Source organism: Augochlora pura, chromosome 1, assembly GCF_028453695.1.
Source record: "Augochlora pura isolate Apur16 chromosome 1, APUR_v2.2.1, whole genome shotgun sequence".
NCBI lineage: Eukaryota > Metazoa > Arthropoda > Insecta > Hymenoptera > Halictidae > Augochlora > Augochlora pura.
The window spans coordinates 161,282-183,597 of record NC_135772.1 but is presented as its reverse complement, the minus strand read 5'-3'; the positions used below and the strand labels follow the sequence as shown (position 1 = coordinate 183,597).

At 34.6% G+C, this 22,316-nt stretch overlaps 1 protein-coding gene and 1 long non-coding RNA gene across 2 annotated transcripts in view; one reads left to right on the top strand and one right to left on the bottom strand.

The window, feature by feature from the left end:
• Positions 1-22,316, top strand: part of LOC144469813 (terminal nucleotidyltransferase 5C) — a 336,634-nt gene that overhangs the window by 176,030 nt on the left and 138,288 nt on the right. The gene's annotated exons all lie outside the window — the stretch shown is intronic.
• LOC144468533 (uncharacterized) lies at positions 4,808-6,186 on the bottom strand. Its single transcript, XR_013493826.1, has 3 exons — positions 5,923-6,186; positions 5,135-5,602; positions 4,808-4,885 (listed from the first exon to the last, which is right to left on the bottom strand). It is a non-coding gene; the product is annotated as an uncharacterized LOC144468533 (long non-coding RNA).

Genomic DNA, 22,316 nt, shown 5'->3' with positions numbered 1-22,316 from the left:
ACGTTCGAATTAAAATAATAACAAATATATGAAAAATTGTTAATAAAATAAGATTCAATGATATTAATTTCATTTTATATTAACTTGATATATTCATTAATTGTTGAAAAATAACAATTAAGTTTCGGATATCTAACGCTGTGATTAAATTGTAACCTAAAATCGACATCGATGTATTATAGACATTCGCTTTCTAATCTTCTTTATAGCCGTTGTTATGTTCGAACGTATCTCAAACCAATAATTAGAATTTCTATAAATACACGGCTTTGCAAATCGTGGGTAATTGAATTTCGACAAGCGAGAAACATTCGCAGGGAATGCGTGTATCGATTGCGTCAAATTTGTCCTTTCTAGTCTTCCACGTACAAGCTCTTTATTCGAAACGCGTGAAAGTGTTCGTACGTCCTTGTACCAATAAATATCACTTTCAGCTGGAACAAAAGAATAGAGTGCAATAAAACGTCCAGTCCCACTGCCCCGCTTCCTACATACGTATATTGCATTTGATGCAGTTTGTCTCTCTCAATGGGTTTTATTAGTACTCGCGATTATTAACTCCGGCCAAGAGTTATTTCACGATGTCTAAAACACTGCGAGAGTTTTATTCGAGACCGTTAACTATCGATCTGATTATTCCTATTCATATAGTTTTTTTTTTATATTAAATTAATTAAATATAAAAATCATTTTACATTAAATAAAAATATTACATTCATTTCGGTTTCCTTTTTCTTTTTTCTAATGAAACATAATCAAACCATCAGAGGAACTAATAATTTGTTTATATGTAAATAGTAATTTAAAATATAAATTTTTAATGTTACTTAATTTTTTTAAATATTCTTAGAATTATAATATAATATTTTATATGTAATATTTATTTTTATATATTTTTGAAATATAAAGTAATATATACACAATAGTTTTTCTGAGCTATGGTATATCTTTTTCTATTTTTTATAACTTGTATTTTGTGCACATGAAATGAATTCTTGTGTCTGATATGACAATTACATTTTTAAATATAGACAAATTTGATAATTTAAGAATAATTTAGGAACGCGATAAAGTAGCATATATGTATATAGTTCCAGTTGCATGTTCGTGACTACCTTCGACCAGGTACATATTACCAAAGGAAAATCGAATATCTGGTCGTAAGCCTTAATACGTTATTCTATTCGATCGCAGTACAGGGTACACACAGAGTCACAGCTGTCCTTCCCTGTCAGAAATATTCTCCCACTGTTTGTAAACTCGTAGAACACTATATGAGCACACGTCGGTTCGCTATTACTATTCCTCGATCGCAACACGACGTCGTATATTAAAGTATATTTATTTAAGTAGACTAATCTTTTGTATTTAGTTATTCCGCAATTCCATGGTAGTTGATCCAATATTTTCAGACAATTTAACCTCAAATTGCAGTACTGTACTATGTTCTATAAATCTTTAAATCGAAACTTCAAATTATTTGATTATTTCTCCACAACTAATTTATTAACTTTTCGTAGAATATCTTAAATAAATTCAATTATATTACACTATCTCATTAAAAGTGTGAATGTCAAAGTTTCAAAGTGTGCATATGGTGTATCGATTTCTACCACGAGCTGTCTTTTAACACCTTTAATTATTTCTTAATATTGTCTAATTTTAAACAATTTTTCACTCAAATATCAACATCATTTTGCAGAACAATATCGATTATAATCACATTAGGGAATTCCTGTTCTCGATTCTAACGGACAATAGTGGAATTGTTGCATAACTTTGATATTCGCTTGTTTTCCGGCATGTTGCATTTCAGTGCAGATCGTTGCAGTGTCTAGAACTAAAAAACTGAACAACGGCTTTTGTTCTACTATTCTAGTAGCGAGTTCAATACACGCCAATTTTATTTTTATAGATACAGTCAGTCCCATAAGTATTCGTGCCCTCATATAAGAGAAATTTATTGAAATCAAGGGATGCCTGTAAGATTTTGCAATAAACTTTTTATTATGAATGAACACATGTATAAAGTTTATTTATACCAGATTATAACAGAATTGATTAACTGATAACAAAAACATATTAGTTTTACTCCTCTTCCGTCGCATCCAAAAATATTAAATAAGATAATAAAAAGTTGATTGCAAAATTTTACATACATCCCTTGCTTTCAACATATTTCTCTTATAAGCAATGAGGTTGCGAATACTTATGGGACTGACTGTATATAATAGCTGCGTTCCTTGCAGGCAGAAGCAGATATACTTGACACTTTTTCTATTAAAATTAGGCGAGCACGCATCCGAAGCACACCTTGCAAGATGTATTGATTGTGACCCAGCACAGGTACATAGTCGCGAGTTGAAACGGCCAGAACTGTACAGCTGTCGCAGCAACGCGGCCGAACGTGTATAAATCCGGGGTTCGTAGACATCTGCGCATCCCGTGCAAGGTTTCTTACCGGAAAATTCGCTTTTCAATCGGTTCAACCGCCACGAAAATTCTTTCATCGAGACGCTGCACGCATTCAGACCGACGACAATGCATACGCGCGAACACCGCTGACAACTAGAGTTAGGTATTATTCGATTTGTTTCGAATAAATTTTCAGTAAATATTTATGGAATAAATTCCGAGTAAATTTCGAATAAATTTTGAGTAAATATTTGTCGAATAAATTTCGAGTAAATATTGGTCGAATTTTCGAGTAAATATTTATCGAAAATAATTATCCGAATATTATGTTTGAGTAACAATTATTTACCATAAATTATATATTTTATTGCATCAGAAAGCTTGTTTTTATTGAGTACATTGAACTATTATTCGCATTATTATTTTAGTAACTTTACAACTTCTACTCCAATATATTATGTGTAATAAATTGTTCGAATAAAATATTGCATAATTTTCCAGGCATCTTTAATTATTCGACTCAAAAATGTTTCTAATATTTCAACATAAAAAGCTCAAACGAAATTCTAGGTAAATTCGAGATAAAATGGAGATCACTTTTATTTTTATAATATTAATATATATATTTTTAGCTTCACAATATTTTAACTTTAATTTTTATAATATTAATATATATATTTTTAGCTTCACAATATTTTAACTTTAATTTTTATAATATTAATATATATATTTTTAGTTTCATAGTATTCTAACTTTAATTTTTATTATGTTAATATATTTTTAGCTTGATAATATTGTAGTTGGTGTCGAGATAACCTTGAATCTTGAAATAACGCTAGAATAATTTTGGCGAAGGAAAGCGGATTCCCAGACCACCGAGAGCAGTAGATTGTAGTAGCAGTGATAAAGGTACTGACATTACAAGGGCCTTCATTACGTTACAACATATAATTACATCTATGTCCCATTGATCTTTCCGGCGTAGCCCTTTGATCTTCCATTCGACTTTGTCCAACTCTTTGCAATTCCTCTTCGGACGTCCTGGAGCTCCCCTTTCTTCTTTCCATAGTTTTTCCTTTTTCTCGTGATCATCTGTTTGTCTTTCTTATTAATACCTGTTTCGAACCTTGTCATTTCCACGTCTGACATTCGCCACATTCGTTACTTATCTTTCTTAGATAACAAACGAAGTAATAAATAATTAACTTCGTTTGAAATATTTCGATCAATGCTTTCTCTCTTGATCATTTCTTTATCTTTTTTATTGATACTTGTTTCAAACCTTGCCATTTCCACGTCTGACATTTACCATATTTGTTACTTACCAAACAAATAAATAAATAAAATGCTTCGTCCGACGCTTTTCATTCGAAACGATTTCGTGTTTTAAATCATATTTTTGTATGAATATGTTCAACAGTATTGTTGCATATTGTGCAAAGGTTCTCTACAACATTACTTAATAAACATTATGTAATAATTAACTGATTTCCGAAATAGAAAAAATATTTTTGCGAAGTTTAATCTTAATAGTTCTCTATAAGAAGTAATTGTTGTACGTGTGATCACTAAACCTATCTAGGTATAAATATATTAAATATAAATTCATTGAAATTTTTCACAAATTTTGTAATAGATTTATACCCGAATAAAGAAATATATCAAACAATTTTTAATAAAATCAGCAGTATGACTTCAATAAATATGAACTACCAATCATTTGACCATTCATGGTAGCTTCAGTGTTAATAAAATCCTTTGTTATATTTCCTGTCTTTGCTCAAACATTCAGTTCGAGCACCGACAGTTTTCGTTATCTAAACATTTGAATAAATCATTTATTCTGTTCGCTCCATTCGGTCCGGTGGACGCGATCCAGAAATTGAAATTCTATCATCTTTCCATTTTTCTAGGTCAGACGAATTCCTTTGCCGTCCGAACATTGCGAGCGTAGTGCAATATGCCGTAGATTGTAGGGGCAGAGTAAAGAATGGTTCCATTCGCCGTATATTTTATCCCACTGCATGACTGTGTTTTACGTTCCTTACCGCGAATGGTTTTTCGAAAATATATCGTCCTGGATCTCTTTTCCCCGTGTCTTTATGAATGAGTTACGCAACCGAAAGTAAGTGAACAAAACGACATCGAAGTTAAACGAATTGTTGAAACATTCATATACGGTTGCGAGGGAGATAACCTCGTATTTCATGCTTTCACTTTCGATACGCTTTTTAATACTCTTTGTTAGTAGATCGGCTAAACCGTGACTCTAACGGATTGTCGGTACCGAGGGATAGGAGAGCATGAAAAGGTCTTGAACAAAATCTACTCGAGTTGGTGAAAAAGCAACCCAGCGATTTATTTGGACGCTTCTACAGGGCGATCTCCTGTGTGCTGTCTCTTCGCTCGCTTCGTCGGGCGCGGTCGGCTGGGACCAGGCGCGGCACGATGCGTGGGTTGCGTCCGGGTTCTGAAAAATAAGAAATATTGGCCGGAGCCACCAACAAAATTAGTAAACGCTGTCAATCAGCTATTTGTTTTCCCAATTCAGCTGGGCAACAGCAAAACGCGTGCTCCAGCGAGAAGGGGGCCACTCAGTCGTGAATCCGTCCTGAGTGGGCCAATTTCGGTCGCACCGATGCTTCCTTGGAAAGCCAAGGAATGCATCCAGTGACGAGCGCGTGGGATCGTACGTGAGTTTCCGATACCACGGTCTCACCCTCTATAGCCCAGGACGGCCGATGTCCCGTCGGTCATGTCCGACTATCAACAAACGGCCGCTCTACGCAGATTCGGAATCGTCCAGCGAATCTGCGGGCAGTCCTGGCTAGAGAGATACATTTCTGCTCGGCACTCGTCCACTGGAGGTCGTAAATCTCCAGCAGATCTGTTCCACGAGCGACACGACGTTAAGAATCTCCAATCGAAACTCTCACTCCTATTTTCGAGATGCACGGGTCTCGAGGAGCAACGGGGAGTGGGGGGCCACAGGGATCTGCAGCATCCAGACCTACCCCAAACGATCCCGTTGAGCGAAGTTTAGTACCCGCCGGAGCTCGACCGCTAGACAAGTGCAGGGCGTGCAACTCCTGCATCTTGCTAGCGAGGTTGACCCTCGGTGTGATCCGCCCAAGAGAAACCGTTCGACGAGGCCAATCAATCGTAGGTCCTCGCCGTACGCCGTATACTACAAACAGAAATGCAAGACAGTCGCTCAAATCGAGCTCAACTGTCTAGCGAGTCAGGAAAAGATTGTTGCGACCCGACCGTTCGACTCGTGCACTGTAACAGTACAGGATGCGCCGAACTCGGAAGATTCGCGTATCACCTGAATGCTCTGTTAATGCGCTACAAACTCACAGCTCGAGCACAGCAATAGTACAGGCCGAGCGGAGGGTGTAGGCTCTAACCTCTCTAATTGTGCTGGAGAAAGCACAGCACAACTAGAGTCGCTTTTCGGTAGAAAACGCGCAAACGTAATGCACGTTTGTGGTTCCTTAACCTTACCGACAGCTGGATTAGGCTGCTCCCAGATAATCCTCTGGTAACCTCTTTTCTTTCGTTGCAGGAAAGGGGTGGCACTCGGAAACCGATGTGTCACTTACAAGGTTCACAGTACTAACTCTGTATGCTCGACGAGCGGAGGTGCCTTCGAAAAATACTTCGGGCCCCGTCGCGCTCCATCGGCTATATTCGGGAAGTTAGCGTAATCGTTCTAACTTGCCGATTCTCTCTCTCTCTATACCTGGTTACCATGCAAATTTTTCCGAAGTCCGTTAAAATTTGCTTTGTCCTCTGTATAACGTTCCGATTTCGATTTTGACTCTATTATCGTCCGTTGTTGCCGAGGTCGCCGAGTCTCAACGGCGCGCCGGTTCGAAGTGTTTTCGACCTGGGTCGTGACTCCGAGCGTTCTCAGGCAAAAACTCAGAATCCGATAAATTTAGTATCGCTTTCGAGGAATTCCCTTCGAAAATTAACGCGATATTTAAACACTCTTATTGGAGTCTATCAAATATGTTCTCGTGATTTTTATTTTGAGGAATGTGTAGACTTTATATTCTACAGTTTAATTAACATTTTACCAATTGGTAGATTATAAATCGGTTGTTTCTAGCGATCGGTGGCTTGTGAATCGGATGCTTGGCTAACTAATAATTTGTTATCTATTATTGAGATAAAAGTACTATTATATAATTATTATAATTATAATAATTATATAATTCTAGAATAATTATTCTAGAATCTCCAAAAGAGTCGTGTCTACCTAAGTGAAATGCACAAAAATCGTTCAGTGTAGTTCGATTAAGTTTCGAAAAACAGTTGGGAAACATTTTGTAAAATCTGATAATTATCAAATTAAAAAAGGGAGGAAAGATAAGAAGTGAAATTGTTATTTAGAAAAAATATTAGGAAACAGTACTTTTTTCAAGAGTTGCCAACAACAATATATATTGTTCTTTGGCAGTGAGAGGGTTCTTTCGCAATTAATGAAATAAATAAAATAGATAAAATAAATATTGTTTAATTTTAATGTTATGAAAAAAATGAAAATGTTAGTAGATTTAATTACTTTATAATAACTGAAACGTTTCTGGCCAAATAACCCGTCGGTAGTGTTAATATTAAAAGTTCCATTAATATTAAAAATAAATATTAAAAATTGTAGTAATTTTATTTTATTTTAAGCTCACTAAAATTGAATTTACCATTATTATAATTATTTACTTTTAAATTTTGGAAATATCGGTTCGGCACACCAATTCGATTTTGAACATTTACCTGTTAAAAATTACTAATTAATTAACTATTATACTATTAAATAAAATAAAACCGTTATCACCAAATGCCATCATAATTACTGATTTATTCTAGCAACGACTTCTCTATCACTGATTACAATTATCACTTTTCGTGATCAATTACAAAAGTAATCACAAAATAATCGATATTTATGTTAACTTTAAAAATTAGAATTTTTCGGAATTGAGAGAGTCTGAAATGTGTTTCAAGACTCGCCAATATCAAGATCCTCGATAAATTTGAAAACGCGAATTCCGTTTCGGAAATAACTTTGACCCCTGGAAATCGCATTGTTGTTTACATTGGCATGCTCGTGCTGGACGAAACAACATTTTTTTTTACTAGAAAACGTTTGAAGCTTACAGAAAAAGTGTACACTCGCGTGTATTCTAACAATTTGGTCCGAGCAGAGCCGCAACTGTGTGCGTTCTACTCGAAAATGCTTGGAGAATAATAAAATCTATAGATGTGGACTTATATAACAGGTTGAATGCCACGCCAATTTTACCGGGATCGTCCGTGGCGCCACGATGAAATTTCATTTAGCGATACATATAATGTTGAAATATTATATACAATAGATAAATGTTTTTAAAATGTGTATTTCAAATGTTTTATACTGCATCCATTTCTTCACACCACTACATCAACGATGATAATAATAAGAAATTATAAGTGTTGTCTTTTGTATAACTTTCTTATGTTTTTTCAATCTGGGCACGCCGGTCACCGGTGGCCCCCATGGCGTCACAGCCAAGTTAGGTGCCGGTGACCTCCGTGGCATTCAACATGTTAACGCACGATGAAAATTTGTCGTTCCGTATACAATCACCAATAAACAAGTGACGAAAATTTGTCGTTTGTATATTAGAGAAACTAATTGATTCTTGTTCTTTGAGTTCTAAATAAATAAAATTCTAATTTTTACCAAACAGATATCATTCAACTAAATATAATATAATATGAGATATAATAATAAATATAATAAAATTCAACTAAATATATATAATATAATAATAAAATATAAACAAACGTTTATAATGACACTATTTAATTGATTAGCTAATTCAAGATTTTTGCAAAAATCTATTAGCGTAAATTTAGATCACCTAAATTACTGTCGCATATATATGTTTTGTTGAAATTTTTAATAGTCGTCAAATGTTTAAACAAACAATCACACTTTTCAATTTATTGGCTAATTCAAGAATTTTGCAAGAAGCTATTAGCATAAATTTAGATCACCTAAATTGACATCACGTATATAAATAAAGTGCGCATAGACAATGTAATAGTATACAAGTAAGAATAAATAGTGTAACCGTAATAAAGGGTTGGGCGCGTTTGTTTCGTAAGATTTCCATTAGCTCGTGATCGAAGGAGAGATCGCATGGAAATCGCTTTGGGAGCCGATGACAAAGGTTCGAGGTCGGCGAAGTCCGGCGGAAGGATTAAGCGAAGGCGTCACAATGATTAACCTTCGAGCGTGTGTCGTACGGAGGATTGCGGACAGAAGAGAAGAACGTCGCGACGCGATCGGTCGGACAAGGCAAACGAAATTACCGAAATGAGAATAATGCGATTTTATCGGCGACGACGCGCCGCGACACGGCATCGCGTTTATCGTGTACGAGAGGAGGCCGTAAAAGTTCCCAGAGAGAAAGAGAGAGAGAGAGAGAGGAGAGCAGGCCACGGGATTATGTTAGCGTGGAAAGAGGAACAGCCTGTTGCACTCCATCGGCGGCACGGCACGGTTGCCCTAGGTCGCGTCATTCGAACGTCTCGCGAGCGCGCGCGCGCGTATTCTCGTGTACGGGATTTCGTAATCGTTCTAACAATACACGATCGGGTTGAGCGAGAGCGGCCGAGGGAGCGCGACAAACAAGAGATTGAAGAGATCCCGCTCGCCTAGCGACGGAAGAATGCGAAGAAGAAACTGTGTTGTAACACTTCGCCACGCCGCAAATGAATTCTCGGCATCGCGCGAAACCGCACCGTGATTAGAGCAACGGACAGCATTCGGAAAATTAATACTTTTCTCAACATTTTTATAACATAATTCGAGTCTTTATTTCTACGTAAATAATTAGAAATCAAAATATTATTGACGCATTTCGAACGTTTATTTTGAAAGCGATGTAAATCCATTTTCTGTGGTTTTTAACGAATTAAAAGTTAGCGTATTAGATAATTCGAAAATATTAATTATTTATGGCAAGTCTGGTGATTTTACTAATCTAGCTAGATTCTACAAGTCTGGCTAATTTATCAATGTGTAATTCATATTAATTTCCTTTGGGCGAATTTAATTAAAATAATATATATTTGCAGACTGCAACTGGATATTTTCATAATTAGTCAAATGTACAAATCATTTAATTTCAATTATGATAAATTAAATATCACTTGAAATATGTTTCGCATTAATTCAGTTTTGTTTATGAGCAATAACAAAAGGAAAATAGGAGTAGTATTTTTTCCTTTCAACGTTTATTATGTTATATATAATATTTATATAATTATATTTATGTACTATATATACATAGGAGGTACATAGGGTAATAACTGCTCCATAACCTTATATTTTTCGTATGTAATAAGTCTGGCATCGTTATTCAAAGGCGCCAGAGCGATTCTTTCGAATTTTGGCGATCTTCCCCGACACGTGACTAATAAATCCGACGTCTTAAATTCTGCGGCCTTTATCGATGTTTTACATAAAATAGTATACAGTGTACTTTTGCAAAACCTCTTCCAACATATTCTCAGCCAGTTTGTCTCTGCTCCGTTAGTATTTTTTCTTACTCGTTTTCGAATCGCGTTTTATAGACTTTATTTTTCTACTTTGCTTTAAAACATCGCAATAATTCTGCGTGTACAAGAAATTCTTTGTTTATAATGTCCGTCAGCTACGGTGACTCGTATTAATATTCGGACACTGTTCAAAACGCAATTATTTTTTTAAAATTGGACTAAACGATTCGAGTCTGTTTTAGATGATAGGAGGACTAGTATATTAGACAATGACTGAACTACTTTGTTCCATCTTTGTTATTACTTGGATTAATAAAACAGAATATAAAGCGAGAGATTTTTAACTTTTTTATCCGAGCCTGTAAGAAATATTTAAAAATTGCGCTTTGTAGATCGTGGTAAGTTATACGCATGGTGAAAATTTCATCGAAATAGGTTAAAGTAAAGTTAAATTAGAAGCTTTAAAAGATTTTCAAAATGGCTGATTTCAATAGGGTTAAAAATCGGGACGGAACTGCGATTTTTGCGATCTTTAATTGTTTATAATCCATACTAAGGTCAACCGATTTTGATGAAGTTTTCAAGAGACCTACAAAAAATATTTTTAAACTTTATAGAGTCCGATAAAAAAGTTAAAGGATAAGAGCTCCTTCTAATAATTTCTTTTGTCATTCACAGCAATAACAAAGCTTGAAAAAAAGCTCTCTAGTTATAGTCTAGTAGATTTGTCCCTCTATCATCTAAAAGAATAATAAATCATTATTTATTGCGTTTTAAATGTTGTCCGACTATTAACGAAAATACATATATACTTAACATATCAACTACCTAATAATTCATAATAAAAAAATATTTCAAATAAAACTTAAAGTCCTTAAACAGTTTTCAACAAACTACAATACTAAATGTTTTTAAAAGATCTCTTTATTAAAAAAAAAAAACGAACACAAAATCATTACAACTTCTTAAACATAACTGTATATTATTTATATACAAATCGATTCATCTCTGCATTCTCTTTAAAAAACTTATTCAGATGCTCAGGTCGAAAATTAATTATTTTAGATTGTGTCAAAAATTAATTATGTTAGATTATTTTTAAAATGTAATTACGTTAGTTTATTTTAAAAATTAATCATGTTAGATTAGAATGAATTAGGTTAGAATTTAACCGTGATTTTCGCCTGGATCGCGATCCGCGAACAACCTGTTGACTGCGCAATTAGCCGCGCGCGACGTGCCAAAACCAGACGCATCTCCGCGTTATGCGCAATCGTTAACCTTAAAAGCATCTGCTTGACATTCCGCGTCGCATCTCTCGATCGAACGGCCGACACAAATTAAATAATCTTATCCGAGCGACTTCCACACGCAACAATGTGTTCCCGAGGCTCCGGGCTCCGCTTATCGCCGGTCTATCTCGATTTATCGCGTTCTGGTTGCTTCTATTGCGTCCCATTTCGTCATCTGGTTACGGCCGCGCGCGACGCAATGGAAGCGGAATACTAAAGCGACCGATCACACTCTTTTGTCGCCGCGATCTCGCGTAACGTATTAACCCTTTTGCACTCGAAGCCGTATATTAACTATAAATCGAAAATCATTTCTCCGGCTTACAGTATTTCCATTTTATATAACAAAGTGCATTCTATTCATATGAAATTGATTCTTGTGATTTAAAGTAACGTGACATAACCTTAAAATTTGTTTCTAAATGCAAACTTTGTTAGTTTAAAGATTATTTTGGAATAATAATTATAATGGTGTCTCGAAGTCACCGCTCGATTGCCAAAGGTTAAACTCGATCGCAATTATTTCATCGACGATTATTATTTCACCGTCGCGATCTCGTCGACGCCACCGTCGACGTATTTACTCACCGGACTCGTTTAAATCTACGACCATCACTCCGACCGACAATTATTTCGCCCACGCGAATATTCGTCGACGATCGTTTCATCGACGCTCATTATGAAATTAAAATGATAATTAGGAATTATCGAGGAAATTAGGTGTCGATGAAATAATCGCCGCGCGAAACCTCGCGCGTCGTTGTTATTATTATCGGCGAAGTAATCGCGACTGGTAACTCATTTATCCAGTTTGAAAATCATTTTGGCATTATTATGAACTTTGACGTTTATGGCTGATCGCTGAATTCGCGTCGACACCTGCTAGAACATCATTTAATCAAGTATCTGTATTAATATCTTAGAAAATAAGGTGGTCATCGTCTTTTAAAAGTAAAAGTTTTCTTTTCAAAAATTATTGTAATTTGTAGAAAATTGAATACTTTTGTTAGAAACATTTTCTTGATAAATCAATAAATATGGGTTAAAAATCGTTGAAAGTGTCAATAAAGAACAGAATTGTATATTTATTGTTTATTTAATTATTTTATTTTTTTATTCAATTATAATTAAAATTGTGCTCTGTATCAGTGACATAGTTATTTCTGTTTACAAAAAATTTTCAACATCTTTATTTTATCTCGAGCCGTCCATGTGTATACATATAAAGTTTATGGTGTAAAATAATAAAAATAGTATTGTTTATAGCGTAAAATAATTTCTTACCATAATTATAGTCATTTTGAACTTCCGAATTTTGTTTTCAGAATAATATTTCCAAACATGTATTTAGCCTAACTAGTTAAATATTTTAGATCTTGAATGTTCAATAAATGTACAAAAATATATTTTTTTAAATGTGAAATTTGAACGATTTGATTTTGAGAACGATAAACTGGTTTTCAAGTCGACCGCGCGTTCGAAGAAGCGAATTAAACGATTTGTCCAGAGATGCAGCTTCAACGGTGACGTTTTAAGAGGCTGACGCATTTAGGACGACCCACTATTTTAATGCGACGATGCTCTTGTTTCATGGTTGAACATAGTTGCTTGACTTCATGGAACGGCATTGAAGTAAAGCAATGCTAATGCAGCTCATTCTTTTAAATAGAAAGCCGAAAGTGTTAACACGATTTTCATTCTTTTAAATAGAAAGCGAAAAGTGTTCAATTAACGCTATTTCTAGCAAGAGTTTTAAAAGAAACTTTTAACATTTTCACTTGAATTTATTTGCTAAGTTTAATTATTTCTCTAGGATTAATTTGTTGACTTTTTGTACTATAGTGTCAGTTCGCTAGTACTACATAACCTTAACACTATTTCTAGCGAGCGGCGTTAAAAGACAATTTTAACAATTTTACTTGAAATTATTTCTTCACAATTTCTAATTATAATTCGAATATATATTTATTCAACTCGTCTAGGCTTCTGTGTTTAATTATTCGGAAATTCGAAATGGTTTGATTCAATATTTTCAGACAGTTGAATATCAAATTACAGTACTGTATAAATAACATAACTATGTTGTTTTATAAATCGAGTTTTGTTCAAATCTCGAGAAATATGAACGAAATTGAATTTTCGTCTTTTTAATTATAAAATTGCTGCGATTATCGAACTTGTCTTGCAATTTATGGAATTTTTACCATGCCTTTGCATTATTACAAGTCTTTCAGGGTTTCTTCAATCGTGTTTTATTAACAATAACCTTGTCAAGTTTACACACCTTTAAGTATTTCGTAATACTGTCAAATTTTAAACAATTTTCTTCTGTTTACATACTTTATTTTTCCAATTTCATATCACATTGTTTATTCACGTAACTTTAAAAATATTTATGCAATGTTTCAATAATACTACTTTTAATATTTTAAAAATATATAAGTGAAAATTCTTACAAAAATAACTGTATATTATATACAGTTCTCTAACTGTATATATTCATCATTACAACTTTATTTAACATTCTCTACATTACATATTCATTAATTTAACTTCTAAGACTCCTGTCTTCAGTAAATACAGATAGATTTGGGAAAAGTCTTTGTCTTAAAAAACAATTTTATATTTCAAACGCATTGGGTTCGCTATGAATAAGTAAAATAGCAAAGTATTGTCAAATCAGCACTTTTTTAAAAATATCTCGAGATGTAATAATTTTTTCGCCATGGTACCCTAATCTTTTTTTACGTAGAGTGAACAGAAGAATCGATCCGTGCAATAAAAAATATACATTTCTATTTAAAGAAATAATGCAATTGTTGATTGCACATGCACTGCTGCATCTAAAAAAAAATGTAGAGACCTACAGATGTAGTGCTCTTCGAACTATTTATGTTTCTCCTTCGGCATTTTTTCATAAATGCAATAATAACGGAGTCGTGATTTGAAACAATTGCGTGGACCATCCTGTATATCTTAAGCTGGAGCATTTGAAATCATATTGCACTCATAAACATTAAATTTACTCTCACTAGAGAGTTATACTTTGTCCTAGAACGAGTTATTTTTATAAATCAATTTTTGCTGCAAATTTTAATCGTACAATTTGATTTTCATTTAAACGTTAAAACCGTAAGCGTTCGAATACTTTTATGTATAAGTGTACATAATTAGTAGATCATGTTTTAAATGTTCATAACGATTCTAGCTCGATATTATAGAACAAAGTACGAATTGAAAGACTCAAAAATTTTGTATAAATAGGAAATTAGGGTTGGGCCACGAAATTATCGTTTTCAATCCACTGTACATAGCGCTACGTTGAAAAATTGAATATTGAAGGCGCGACATTTCACGCGAGAAGCGACCTTCTGGTTCTCCGTATATCCAACGTATCGGCGGTAATAGCTTAATTTTCGGTTTCGTGAGAAATGTCAGAGCGTGGCGGAGATTCGTTCGGTAGAAGGTGCCGTAGGAACAATCGAATTTATGAAGTTAAACGTCGAACAGAACAGAAATGCAACGGGAAAGCGTACACGTGTCGCGAATAAATCGAAGCTAGGAAAGGAGCGAACAACAAGCCGGCGCGGCGCAACGTCTCGTCGCGTTACTCCGCTCCGGTTGGGCAACACACACAGAAAACCGTTCGCCTCTCGTATCTTTCGTGTGTCTCTCGGGCCACAGTGAATGCGATTCGCCGCGTTTCCCCCTGTGCCATCGCGGCCCGTGCGCCCGCGCGCGCTCGCGCTCGCGCGATTCCTATTGGGAGAGCGAATCGAGATAGCGACATTACGTGACACGATACGTCGCGCGCGCACGTGCGTCGTGTTCGAGTTGTAATCTCGCCACTGAATTTTCCAATCACGCCTTTCACTCGTCGCCGTCCCGACACTTCCTCCTTTCCTCCTATTATCTTTGCGTCGGATGATTCGCCTCGGTTACACCGTCGCGTCGCCGCCGCGCTCTCCGCCGCTTCGATCCGGGGAATATTCTATGTGACGCGCGCGAGAGAACTCTCACCGCGACGCGCATTAGGACAACGCTGTTCGACCGATTCCACCCCGGCCGAGGTGCTAATTCGTTCATTGTCCACCGCGACCGCTGTGCCGATCGTCGAATTACCATTAATTCATTAATTATCCTTCGCTAAAAGATCGAACTTTCTCGCGCCGGCTTTTATCGACCGCGTGTCACTTTATTAAATGGTTGTCGCACTTCAAGATAATGAAATTGAGGGAACTTCGTAAATATTGTGATTGGAAAGTAAAAGATATCTTAACATATCTGAATTTACTTTCCTTAAAAGTAAACTTTTAGTATCTTTTTAATATCTTAGAAAAGATATTAAAGAAAAATATTAGATATTAAATATTAGATTGTCAAATATTTTAATATTTTTTTAGAAATGAATTTAATTCATATATTAAATTTATTAAATAATTCATTCTGATAAAACTTTATAAATTAGAAACTTTTTTCATAAAATTTTTTTCATAAAGAAAGAGAGAGGGAGAAAAAGAGAGAGAGAGAGAGAGAGAGAAAGAGAGACCAGGAGGATGGAGATAGCAAAGAAAAAAGGAGAGGAAGTATAAAAAAAGAAATATAATTGTTAACAGTAATAATAAGCAGTAGTAATATTAGATCTACCTGAAAGTTATGTCAGATAATGTAATTTCTTTCAAGGAGCATGCACATGTTCATTTGCGACATATATTTTTCAAAAATGATATTTATAAATTACCATAAATTATCATCATTGCTAATGAGGCTAAATATTACTAAGTGCATAAAGAAATGTAATAAATTTTTTCTACATTTAAAACAAAGACAGAACTTTTCGATTGTTATATTGAATATAGTTTAGTTATACTTTCATATAATAATAGTATTGATAGCAATGAATTATTTTATTATATGATGTGTTAGGTATCGGGAGATGAACCCCTTGTAATCCGTAAAGAAATCAATAGGTTTCGTTATTGGTATAACCTTGAACGAATTTGTCTGCCCAACGTAATATTTGCTCCTCTGAATCGACCAATCTTTTCCTCCGACATTTTTCTTCTATCATAAAAAAAAACACAAGCGAGATGTATTAGGTGCTCGAGTTAGCTCAGCACCCCGTATACGGGGTGTCCCAGAACAGAATCGACGAACTCTGGCAACGAGTCACGAGTTCGAGTAGTCACAATATAGAATACTACGCTTTTACTTTGTTTTTTTTTTACGTTTGCACTGTTATTTATATTATATTTTATTTAGTTGAATTTTATTATATTTTATATCATATTTTATTTAGAGGAATTATCTTTGTTTGGTAAAAATTAGAATTTCATTTAATTAGAATTAAAAAAAACAAGAATCAATTTTTTTTCTGTAATATACAAACGACGAATTTTCATCATCTGGCGTCATTGGTAATTGTTTGCGAAATGCCGAATTTCCGTGACGCGGTCGAATATGTATTAACTGTTTAAAACAGTATATGTCAGTTTTCTGCCAAGTTGATTTAATACAATAATTTGATAGCTTAATCTTTGCCATGTTTCGAGTGGAAGTTATGCTTAATTATCTCTGTTGGTTTCCCTGTGAACAGAAGAAGGTTTAAGAATGATCTTTGTTCTTTAGAATTTAGAATTCAAAAAACCTTTTATTGTCTTTATTATATTGAGATCCTTCCTATTCTACTCTGCACTATATTCTACTCTAGTCCACTCTCTTCAACTCTATTGCCCCTTATTCCACTCTGTTATACTCTCTTCTACTTTGTTACACTCTATTCTATACTCTATTCGACTCTAGTTTACACTATATTCTACTCTATTCCATGCAATTCTACTGTATTCTATGCAATTCGACTCTATACCAAATAAAATTACTCTTTTCTACTCTAGTCAACTGTATACCACGATATTCTACTTTATTGTACTATCTCCTACTCGATTAGACTCTATTCCGCTCTATTCTGCTCTATTCTACTGTGTTACATTCTGTCTCACTCTATTCTTCTCTATTCTACAATATATTCTACTCTATTCAACTCTATTCCGCGCTATTCAACATTATCCTACACCAGTCTACTATACTCTACTCTATTGCACTCTATTCTATTCTATTCTACTCTGTTCCATTCTCTTTAACTTTGCCTTATAACACACTATTCTACATTATTATAATATGTTCCACTCTATTCTACCCTATTCTATTCCGTTACGTTTTGTTTCACTCTATTCTACAACATATTCCACTCTATTATACTCTATTCCACATCATTCTACTCCATTCTGCTATAGTCTACTCTATTACACTCTATTCTATTCTATTCTATTCTATTCTATTCTATTCTATTCTATTCTATTCAATTTCTGCTCTGTTCCATTCTATTCAACTTTATTCTATCCTATCCCACTCTATTCAACTTTATTCTACTATATTCCACTCTATTGTTCTGTCTTCTACTCTATTATACTTTATTCTTCTCGGCTCTATATTATTCCACTCTATTCTGTTCTATTCTACTCTGAACCATATTCTACTCTAGTCCACTCTAGTCAACTGTATATCACTATATTCTATTTTGTTAGGCTCTATTCCACTCTATTCTGCTATATACTACTGTGTTACATTCTGTCTCACTCTATTCTTCTCTATTCTTCAATATATTCTGCTCTATTACATTCTATTCCGCGCCATTCGATTCTATTCGGCGCTATACCACATTATCCTACTCCATTATACTATACTCCACTCTATTGCATTCTATTCTATCCTATTCTACTCTGTTCCATTCTAATCAATTTTATTCTACCCCACTGGTCTCTATTTTACGGTATTTAATCCCTTGCAGTACAACTTCTTTCACGTTGCGTTCATTGGCACCTGTTTCCCCTTAATAGTTTCCTTAATGGGACCAAATAATTCGTGTTTCTTATTATATTGTCTTCATTTACTTCCGTTTCTAGACTTTAATAATAGAAAAATTCAACTTGATTTCGATTTAGAAGGAATTAATAATATTCATATTTAGTAGAAATTACGTGAATCTTTATCACGAGTCTGGCTCGTTATTATAGTGGCAAGGGTTGAGACTGTGCTCTAAATACTATACGTGCCATTTGCTTCTTCAACGACACGAACAAAATCCTTTTTTAAAGAGCCAAGTCACTGAAGACGAGACTTGGATTTTCTATGAAAATGTGCATGGAAAACGCACTTAGCCCAAGGAAAATCGACCTAATCGACCTGTCGCGAAGCCAGGACTTCGTCCGAAGAAAGTTCTTTCGCGCATTTGGTGGGACTGGAAAAAGGTGTAGCGTACTACGAGCTCCTTTCACAAGGTGAAACGATCGAATCTGCAAAATATTGTAATCGACTCGATAAATTGAAAGCCGCCATAGCCGAAAAACGGGCAGAATTGACGAGCTGACGAGGTGTCGTTTTTCATCGCGACAACGCGAGACGACCATGTTGCGTCGGTCGCAAAACGAAAACTCTTCCAGTTTGATTGGGACGTTCTACCTGATCCTCCCAACTCCCCGGACCTTGCCCCATCCGATTATTACTTGTTTCTCTCGTTAAAAAATTCTCTCCGTGATCAATGTGTGAAATCCGAAAGCGAAATAAAAACGCAGCTCGATGAATATTTTGCAAGTCTGAATTGTTTTGGAAAGAGGGCACAATGAAACTTCCTAAGAGATGGAAGATGGTAGTAGAGTAGAATTGTTCATATATAACAAAATAAATCAACCTTAAACAACAAACATCGTCTATTGATTTCGCATAAAGAAAGGACACTCTAATATTTTGTTTAATTAAGTTCGCATTTATTACGAATTTTTAGATGAACGCTCAAAAATACTTCACGAAAATGGGATTTGCAAGAGGACATTTTCAAGCGTACCGTGTCGTCGAGATTACGTCAGGGTTTAGTGAGATTTTAGTGCGATGATTGTTTAAAAATGTATACTTTACGTCGATACGATGATCCATATTTGTGAAGTGAGAAATATATGGTGCTAGTTTTAAGAAGATAATAGAGCAGAATAGTTCGTATATAACACAATAAATCAACCTGAAACAACAAACATCGTCTATTGATTTCGCAGCAAAAAGAAGGAAAAATCTTATGGAACACCCTAATTTCCTATGAGTCGGATAAGTATGAATCCTATGAGAGGACTCATAGTCCTCCAAGGCAACGAGTCCAATGAGATAACGCAAGAGAGTATGAAAGTTTAGCAATCTTAGCACTTTGAGCTATGCGATCAACTGATTATCGATACTTACATAACCAAGAAGCTATTAAATTATAAAATTCGACAAATCACATGAAATCATGGCAAACATGTGAAAAATTAATGAATAAGTTCGCTTCATAGCTACGTAATACTTGTTCGCCAGTTTAACAGTCTAATTGCCAGAAGATAGTTGAATTTCAATATTGTGAAACGGAGCTATGAAATCGGAAAAATATGATACGGCCAATAGGAGATTTCCGGTGGAATGAAATTCGCAGAATTCTACCGTTACATAAGGCTCCGCGATAGAACACGAAGTAAAAGACTACACGAAGTAAAAGACTACACGAAGAAACAGCGATCTCATGCTCCTAAATTGAATCGTGCGAGTACAGCTTGCCGCAGAACGAATTTTCTTAGTCAGCTTTCGTTCTGTTAGTTCGAGATAGGATAGTTGCATCGAGAAGCCGGCGATCTCCTCCATATATCACGGATTCGTCTTTAGAAAAGATTCCATTGATCGCATTTAGCGATTCCTTAGGCCATCGTTATGGTCCCGAGATACACGCTCTTGCCACTTTCGTCGGATATTCTGCTTTGTACCTTTCACTTCCTCCTTTCTTGGCCCCGACGAACGATCACATTGCTGCACATTGTTATTGTTATTAGATCCTTGTTGCTCGATTTTTATTTATATTCCCGTTTTGTTTTTCTCTTTAAAATCACGACCACTATGATCGTTCGTAATATCGGTTCGAACGGTTTCTGTTCCGTGCTCCGCCTTTCACTCGTCCCGCGCTTACTTCCTACTTTCGTTGACTTTGTCCCGCGGCTTCCCTGGACATCCGACATTCCCGACCCGCGCGGACGAACTTTCTTGCATCACGATGATAGTGCGAGTTGCGAAGTCGCCATCCACGCAGCCCGCGACTCGACCAATGAGAAAGAATCGAAGAATCAATAGTTTTTATGTGGAACACAATCGTCACGCGGACTCTTTATTCATACGTAAACGATTGAAAAAGGAGAACTGTAAAAAAAAAGGTAACCAAACACCCGAGAAACGCGCAAGCATGAACAATGATCTTCTTGTTTCTGTTTCCCCGAGTATCCGCCTGGTTATATCACCTTGTTTTCAACAGCGATTTATTCAAAGTTCGCGGCAATAAATTTATATTTATAAGCATGAATGGATTCTGGAATCGAAGGTGTTTTCAACGCTTGTTATTTCGACAGATGAACGGATTAATTGTTTATTGCATATTTAGTTTTATTGTTCCCAAGCATGCATCGAGGATTTAATATATGCGTTCGATTATTTTATTGAATAGTTATTAAGGTACTCGGGTCGAAAATTAGTTTAGAAGATATGATATTTATTCCGAGCGCTTGTAGGATCGAATCACTGTGCGTCATTTCGAAATCGCTATCCGTCTGTTATCTGTTCGCTGAACAGAGGAAGATTTGTGTTGAATATTTGAGCATTGCAAGGCTGTAATGTTCTATTATTTCGTAAATATTTTTATTATAACGATACACCTTGCAACGACAGTTATCATTATGTCATGGTTATGTCAAAGTTATCTATTCTCCGTATCGAACGACGAGGATTCGTGTTGAATATGTCAGTATTGTAGGGCTGTGATGTTTTATAATTTGCTAAATATTTTTAATATAATATATAGACTATATTTTATATTTTATATTTTCAGTATAATATATACTACATTTTATATTTTGTATTTTTAGTATAATGTATATACTACATTTCATATTTTATATTTTTAATAATATATATATACTATATTTTATAATTTATATTTTTAATATAATATATATATGCTACGCAACAGTCATGGTGTCCAAATCATTGAAACATCAACAAAGTGCACTAATCGTGCACTAACTATTATTCTATAATATATTGATCAGTTTTATGCACAGTGCAATATATGATTAATTTTTATGTATTCTTAACCCTTTGGAGTCGAGTAGGCGATTCTGAGGCGGCGCTAAAAATTGCTATATTATATTAATAGAATTTTTGTTTTATTTAATTTATTTGTTTATCTTTGATAAATTGATAAATAATAGAGCAGTAGAAGTTTTATATACGCGTTCAATTTTATATATGTTAAATTAAAAATATCGTACCAAATAGAAATATTAGAAACAAATGCTTTCATTTTGGAGTTAAAATACTCTTTCAGGAGTGCAAAGGGTTAATTCGTTTTTAATATTTGTTTTATATCAATTGGTAAAGCAATAAGAATCTAAGGCTAAATCAAGATTGTTTGACCGAGATTTATATTTATTTTAAATTTATTAAAATTTTATATAATGGAAGATACTCGTTGATGTATTTGCACTATTTTTATATTTATCGAAGGTAGATATTTCTCTTGTGTCAATATCTTAATGTAACCAAGATTTCATTTATTACTTATGTAAGAAAAAAAACTTCAAATTAACGCACACTCAAAAACGATCAAAACTATCCTGCAAATTTTTACATGCATAACCTTGACATAACCAACGTTTTACTTTTTATTTACATAAGAAAGACTTCAATTTAATATACACTGAAAAACAATAAAAAATATCCCGAAATTTTTACATATTTGTTATAGTTTTTGCTTGTTACAGTTTCAGAATTTTACGATTGTTATGCAAATCGATTGTCATACCTTTAATCTTCTAGATTTTTTAATAGATAACCATACACATGTTGTTTGGTATCTCTCTTAAGTGTAAAGTGTTCTGACTTGCTAGATCTCAAGTGATTTTAATGAAATCGATGTTTATTAAAAAGCCT